Source organism: Bos taurus, chromosome 21 (genome assembly GCF_002263795.3).
Source record: "Bos taurus isolate L1 Dominette 01449 registration number 42190680 breed Hereford chromosome 21, ARS-UCD2.0, whole genome shotgun sequence".
NCBI classification, from domain to species: Eukaryota; Metazoa; Chordata; class Mammalia; order Artiodactyla; family Bovidae; genus Bos; species Bos taurus.
In genome coordinates this window covers 46,194,409-46,202,928 of record NC_037348.1, presented here as the reverse complement: position 1 = coordinate 46,202,928, position 8,520 = coordinate 46,194,409, and positions in this window count along the sequence as shown.

Sequence of the window (8,520 nt, the reverse complement as noted above, 5' to 3'; positions counted from 1 at the left end):
ACAATTATAAAATTGTCACTTTTGAGTAAAAAAAAATGCCACTAATAGAAACTTCCTTTCTACCAGGTAAGTCTCTTAACTTTATGCTTGAAAATAAAGCTGATCATTTGCTCAATAAAATGCTCAACCTTTGGGCATAAGTTTTGTTTAATCATTATAAATTAGATATGATTTTACTAAGGCTATTTTCAAATAAAAATATAAAATGCTTCATATTTTTAAATGAAAACACTTTCTGGCCAAAAGATCACTTTGATCATGTTTCAAAATGCAAAACAAAATCTGTTAAAAGAATAATATATAATTAGGTAAATGAGAATTAAAAGGCACAAGCTTATATTTCTCAAATATTTAAACTCTGCCCCAAGAAAAATGTCATTCAATCCATATAGATCAGATTTGCACTGAAATATTTCTTAGTGACTAAACAACAACAAAGTAATTTTGAACTAAGCACGAGCCTATAGACATCATTTTAATTCAAGAACAGCTAAATGTATTGTTAAAAGCTTAAAATTCTTCATCCACAACATATGTACAGTCCAGAATGAAGGAATATGTTTTGAGATTTCTCTAGTAATCTTCATAGAGTACTTTTTCAAACTACCTATGGAATCAGTGAAAAGTACAACACAATTTGTCACAAGTTGTGCCTGACAGGGCAGTAGCAGGAAGAAAAATTAAGGGAGAAAGAAACAGATTAATATGTTTCAGGTGCTACAATGTTATTCATATTTAGGTCAGGAACAACCAAGTCCAAATCACTGTAAGGAAACAAAGACAGTGGATTTTAATAGAAATTTAAATTTCAAACAAATTAACACTGGTTAGATGTGTTATTCTGACCAGCACTGAACCACAGTTTAATCTCTAGATGCTCTACAGTTTATATAAATACGGTGTTAGTTTGACTTTCCTCTATTCTGATGAGGTTCTGTGATCTAGAGTGTGAATATATTTGTTTATTGATCACAGAAGGTTTTTAAAGATAGCACAACCAAATTCAAATCCAGTGGGCCCATCACATGTAAGACTTTAGATCTCACCTTAAATATCCCTCCAACGTGCCCCATTTAAACACACAGCTTTACTTACAGTATAGCTGAAAATACTTTTCAACTCAGTGCTGGTGAACACTGAGAATGAATTACTGGCCATATACACATGCACAGCTGTAAACATGCCCTTTATATTGGGCATGATTTGGAGGAAAAACCATCTTAGACAGATGTCTGCTCCATGGTTTTTAATAATATGTGATACCATCCACACTTTTTACAGTTAAACCCTTGAAAACTGGGAGACAGACAAAGAAACCCAAACGTGAAGAGCATTCATTAAAAGATGTAAATAGCCAAGATCTGGGCTGTTTTGTTTCAATCTTCTTTATCCTGTTGAAAACAGGAAAGCCTCCTGTCACGCAGGCTCCAGGATTCTCAGGGCCCAATAAAGGTTAGTGACATTTTCAATTCATCTTTGTTTTTATTCTTCTAATCATGAACCCTGTGCCAGCCTGAGAAACCAGCTGAGCATAATCCATAACCTTTTGCAAGTGAAACATTAATTCACAGCCCATTCTGATGTCTTTTTAATGTAACAGCAAAAGCAAAAACACCCATAATATATACAAAAAAAAAAAAAAAAGTAGTCAAATAAGAAAGTTTGTTGAAACTTTTACAAGACAAAGTTCCACCTACTTTAACGGGCAAGTATCATTCACTAACACTAACTCCAGCCTAAATCAAGGACAAATAGAAGTACAATAACCAGAGTAACATCCAAATAGATAATCGAGAAGAAATTTTTAAAAATTCAAATTTCCTGTCAATTACCAATACAATAGCTATGATATAATAGGTATGTACTACAGAAAATACTTTCTTAATCCATTATTGGTACAGTTAAATGAATGAGTTTCTAAACTGATCAGAAATATATCACTGCTTCGTCTTCTTTAATAACCATACCCACTGCCTTATAGGGTGCTCAGGAACATGGACTATTAGATTCAATATAAATTACAAAATATAATATGGGTCCTAATCATTTCATTGATGTTAATACTTTACCAACCTGAAATTGGGTCTTCAAAACCATCTTCTGAGAGAGAATGAACATAATTTCTTCTGGAGAGTACATTACTGTCCAAGGATCTACAAATCTGGCTTTGCCATCCCACTTGTGACTCTTTGAATCAGAAAATTAAATGGAACGAATGCCAGCAACTTAAGGACACGGAAGAAGCAGCTAATAAGCAGAATTCAACTGAGTTACACAATGGCAAGGCACTGGACCTGAAGAGTCAGCTCCAATATATGGACAATATAAGACCAGCATTTATGCCAAGAAGTGCTCATTTCTATTCTGGATCAAGAAAAGATAGTCTATGAAGATAGTATACAGAACAAGACATGATTTCTTCATCAGAGGTGACTACCTTGACAGGTCAAGGGGAGTCTTCTGAAAGTATAAGATCAAGAAACATACAGACTGTGGAGGTTTATATTCTTCATTCCTACATCTTCAACATGCACAGACATCGCATCAATGGCTGAAAATAATCCAGTGAATGGAACACAACCCAGTTTGAAGGAATCAGGAGGAGAAGGGCAGAAATGGAACAGGGATCTTGGTCTTTATTAACTCTGATTTCATTAGCTCTAATTGCCTCATTATTATAAACATTATTATATTCATATTTGTTTCATCTCAAACTAATTTAATTGATAGAATTCTGTGTCCTTGCTATTATATGATACAATTAGCTCTCATTAGTTCACATTTCACTCATTTTCTCCTGACTGATTGCACTACATACTAATGCTCACTAATATCAATATGTAATGTAATCAGTCAGGAGTAAAACGTGGTTACAGTGTCTCTAAAACGATCACACTTATCACTCTGATTGTCTTCAAAGTACCAATATCCCTTCTAGAATTTCTGTCTTAATAATGTCAAATTTGCTGTTAATAATAAAAATTTTTACCATACTTATTGACACATTGATTAACCATTTAAGTAATTCAAGAGAGCGGGTTATTAATAAATTTAAAAAGACAAACTGTCATTTGCTTATGTAGCCTTTAAATCACAGCAAATGAAACATCGATTATTTCTTTTGTCTCCTTCTGAATCATAAGGTTTTCTTTTCCTCTTCCTAATCTTTCTGATGTTGCTGTTAGGATCCTTCTGTGGCCATGTGGAGAGCTTCAAGGAAGCGAGAACCTGCAGCTGATGCTTTCCATGGGAGTTTAAGAGGTCCCTCAAATTGTGCTACTATTAATTTGCCCTTTGAGTGTCTACAGCAGGGAGTCATAAAGACAGAAGTGAAGCACAGAGATTTGTCTGATTATTACGTCAGAAATGCTAAAGATGAAAAGGGAAAAAGAGGGCAAAAGGCTTTTTGTAATGAATTTTATAAAACCCATTGGCTTTCAGTGGAGCCCATTTGGAAATGCCTTGCTACGCTACTCAGATAAAATACACAGAACTTACATTCTCCCTCTGGACTATTTTAGCAGTATTACTTAGAATGTAAACTTGTACATACATTTATAAATAAAACACTTGCTGCTCTTTTTTCCTTCACCAAGAATTATACCCTATGTTTTCCTACTAAACTATGAATCATTCTGAGAGAAATAATGGCACAACAAACTCAACTGTATTATCCCTCTGAGCAAAGCTCCTCAACAATACATGTATTTAACAGTCTTTTCAACTGGTCTTGAGCAGGATCATAGGTTTAAAAAAAAAAGAGGAAAAAAAAACACTGAATGCCAGAAAATTTAAAGCAGATGGCTTAATGGTTTTGATTTTTGTGAAGTTTAAAACAAAAATCATTTAAAGTAAATTAAAAAAAAAAAAAAAGAGGACGTATCTATATTACTTTTGCCAAGCTAAATCCTACCTCAAATAATGGCAGAAGACATTTAAAAACCAGAGTTGCTATAATAATCCTTGTTTGAATCATGGTTTCCGTGAACTGGGTTAAGCCTTTAGACAGAAACTAATTGCTACAAACACTAATTTTCAAGTCCCTTTTGTTTCCCTTTGCAGGCACCTCTGGACGCAGAAGGTACCCAATTAGCAGAATTCATGGTCCTGATTGTGTATTGTGGGGCTAGTGTGCGAGCTGTATAAACACTGTTGATTACCATTCCTCTGTAATGGCTGATTTTTTGATTGCTTAATAAGGCCATCTATTCTGCATCAGGGCCTGGCAAAGCAGTTGGTAAAATCAGTTAGGTCACTTTTTTTCTGGTCCGAGTAGCAGGAGGAGTCTGTGATGGTAGCAGTTGACTAAAAACATAATTACAGGCTATTTAATCGCATCTGTTTCCCCACTTAACATTGTTTGTTCAAGTTAGACATAGTTAAGTAAATCAAAAGGACAATAACTGCAAAAACACGAAAAAATTACTATTACATGGTTAAAACTCTAGGGTTTGGTGTAATTACAGAAAACATAGCTTGCAGTGTTTTTTTTTAAGGTACTAATTTTTATTAGCTTCTATACACACATTTTGCTTATTTGATTGTTGCTAGTTTTTTAGGATCTTTTTTTTTTAAGATTCCATGTTTATGTAAATAAATATTTGTCTGGCTGGACCGATTTCATGTGAAGGGTCCTACAGGGATGATATTGTTTATTATGATGATTTTATGTGCTCATCCAGCGTTATAATTAGCAGTCAAGTAACTCCTATCCTGTTTTGTGATTAATAACTAATCCCATAAACATACCTTTTACTACATAGGATTGTCTAATGGATGAGTCCAAGTGAGTGTCGTACCCAAGGGCACCGCCATTCACTCTGAGCTGCCCTTTCCTCCTTCTGAGTACCATACCTGTAATTTATCAATAATGCAAAACTGCTCTACAATCAAAGGGATGAAACTGAAAGGCACCCAGACGGCAGGAGCTGCCAACAGGCATCAAGCCCATGTTCCGATGCCACTGAGCAAACCGCTGAATCCAGCAAGGATGGTGAATCAATATCAGGTCAGATGAAACGAGAAGCAGCTGCTCTCAGAAATGTACAGTGTGCTCAGTACTACACATAGCATGTTTGTAAGACGACTTACAGCCACATAAGGCAGGTACTTTCTTAAGCAGTCCACTGGATATGTTTTAGAATAACTCTTTTGTGAGTGGACACAACAGAGAAAGCTGCCTTTTGCAGCCACCCACCAAGACTGCTACAATCTGATGCTTAACAGGGAAGGACTTATAACAGAGCCACCCTCAATTCCCAGGTTATCTGAAAAGGATTCAACAGAACAGCTCTCTGCAGGGCCTTTGGGAAAGGAGGGTCATCTCCCTGCAAGTGCAATTGTCTTTTTAAAAGATGTTTCTCAGGACAAGATCACAGTTTCAATACCTATTTTATTTTATTTTATTTTTCCTAATTTTATTTTTATTTTTAAACTTTACATAATTGTATTAGTTTTGCCAAATATCAAAATGAATCTGCCACAGGTATACATGTGTTCCCCATCCTGAACCCTCCTCCCTCCTCCCTCCCCATACCATCCCTCTGGGTCGTCCCAGTGCACCAGCCCCAAGCATCCAGTATCATGCATCGAACCTGGACTGGCAACTCGTTTCATACATGATATTTTACATGTTTCAATGCCATTCTCCCAAATCTTCCCACCTTCTCCCTCTCCCACAGAGTCCATAAGACTGTTCTATACATCAGTGTCTCTTTTGCTGTCTCGTACACCGGGTTATTGTTACCATCTTTCTAAATTCCATATATATGCGTTAGTATACTGTATTGGTGTTTGTCCTTCTGGCTTACTTCACTCTGTATAATAGGCTCCAGTTTCATCCACCTCATTAGAACTGATTCAAATGTATTCTTTTTAATGGCTGAGTAATACTCCATTGTGTATATGTACCACAGCTTTCTTAGCCATTCATCTGCTGATGGACATCTAGGTTGCTTCCATGTCCTGGCTATTATAAACAGTGCTGCGATGAACATTGGGGTACACGTGTCTCTTTCCCTTCTGGTTTCCTCAGTGTGTATGCCCAGCAGTGGGATTGCTGGATCATAAGGCAGTTCTATTTCCAGTTTTTTAAGGAATCTCCACACTGTTCTCCATAGTGGCTGTACTAGTTTGCATTCCCACCAACAGTGTAAGAGGGTTCCCTTTTCTCCACACCCTCTCCAGCATTTATTATTTGTAGACTTTTGGATCGCAGCCATTCTGACTGGTGTGAAATGGTACCTCATAGTGGTTTTGATTTGCATTTCTCTGATAATGAGTGATGTTGAGCATCTTTTCATGTGTTTGTTAGCCATCTGTATGTCTTCTTTGGAGAAATGTCTATTTAGTTCTTTGGCCCATTTTTTGATTGGGTCGTTTATTTTTCTGGAGTTGAGCTGCAGGAGTTGCTTGTATATTTTTGAGATTAGTTGTTTGTCGGTTGTTTCATTTGCTATTATTTTCTCCCATTCTGAAGGCTGTCTTTTCACCTTGCTAATAGTTTCCTTTGATGTGCAGAAGCTTTTAAGGTTAATTAGGTCCCATTTGTTTATTTTTGCTTTTATTTCCAATATTCTGGGAGGTGGGTCATAGAGGATCCTGCTGTTATGTATGTCGGAGAGTGTTTTGCCTATGTTCTCCTCTAGGAGTTTTATAGTTTCTGGTCTTACGTTTAGATCTTTAATCCATTTTGAGTTTATTTTTGTGTATGGTGTTAGAGAGTGGTCTAGTTTCATTCTTTTACAAGTGGTTGACCAGATTTCCCAGCACCACTTGTTAAAGAGATTGTCTTTAATCCATTGTATATTCTTGCCTCCTTTGTCAAAGATAAGGTGTCCATATGTGCATGGATTTATCTCTGGGCTTTCTATTTTATTCCATTGATCAATATTTCTGTCTTTGTGCCAGTACCATACTGTCTTGATAACTGTGGCTTTGTAGTAGAGCCTGAAGTCAGGTAGGTTGATTCCTCCAGTTCCATTCTTCTTTCTCAAGATCACTTTGGCAATACCAATTTTAAATGAAGCAAGTGTGCTAAGACATTAATATGAGTTCTTGATCACTCGCCAGCCTGACTGACCTAAATATATCCAACATGGCAAATACACAACTTAAACTGATTTTAGGATTGTGCATAGTTTTAAGGTTTCTAATGATCTTTTAATGTATTTAATTCTATAAAGTGGTGTTGGAGAAGACTCCTGAGAGTCCCTTGGACTTCAAGGAGATCCAACCAGTCCATTCTGAAGGAGATCAGCCCTGGATGTTCTTTGGAGGAAATGATGCTAAAGCTGAAGCTCCAGTACTTTGGCCACCTCATGTGAAGAGTTGACTCATTGGAAAAGACTCTGATGCTGGGAGGGATTGGGGGCAGGAGGAGAAGGGGACGACAGAGGATGAGATGGCTGGATGGCATCACCGACTCAATGGACATGAGTTTGAGTAAACTCCGGGAGTTGGTGATGGTCAGGGAAGCCTGGTGTGCTGCAATTCATGGGGTCGCAGAGTCGGACACGACTGAGCAACTGAACTGAACTGATCCTGAAGATAACTGGCACAGAGCACAATTACCATATTAATCCAATCTTTCACTGATTCAACAATTCATATAGTTATAGTGCCATCCTATGGGGCAGCATGCTCAGCTATTAGCCATTACTTGTTTCATGTAAAAATGTTTTTTGAAGGCTTGCAGTATATCTGGGACTGTGCTGAGTGGGTATTGAGGTTTATAAGGACAGAACATTGAAGAAGGCACCGTCCCTGACTTCAGGGAGCATACAATCCAGTGATGGAGATGAATAAATAAGCAATCCCTACAATCTGAGATAAGGTCTTTGAAGGAAACAGAAAATGCCCTGCAATGGGATGATCAGGGAAATTTGATTTAGAGAAGGCCTGTAAAGTGATTCCTTTTTAGCTGAAACTTCAGAGATGACAAGGAGCTGGCCATGTGAAGACCAGAACCTGGTGGATGGTGGGGACACAGAGAATTCCAGGCAGACCAATGACACATGCACAGGCCCCAGGTGGGAAAGATATCTCAGGTCCAAGAGATCAGAAGAAGTTATGTTATGGTTGGTAAGAAGAGAGGATCATGAGATGAGAAAGGAGAGGTGGGCAGAAGAAGACCAGCAAGTCCAAATAAGTCAAGGTAAGGTGTCTGGCAAAAATCTCTAAGTAGGAGAGCATTGTGGTTTGATTGAGATATTAGCTTTTTAAAGGGTAACTATTCTGTGAGAGAACAGTCAGAAGGGACAAGATTAGAGTTGGTGGGAACAGGTGGAAAGTTGTAGTTATTCAGGCAAGAGCAGATGATACCTACAATTGGGTGCACAGTGTGGTTATGGAGAGGACGAGGGTGCAGATTGTGAGGATGGGAAGAGGTGAACACATCGGAGAAATATTTTAAAGATAAAATGAATGACTGTGTGTGTATCTTGTCTTTCCAACTAGATCAGAACCTCTTAGAGAACAAAAACCATCTTTACAGTTTCTATATACCCCATCTGCACATTA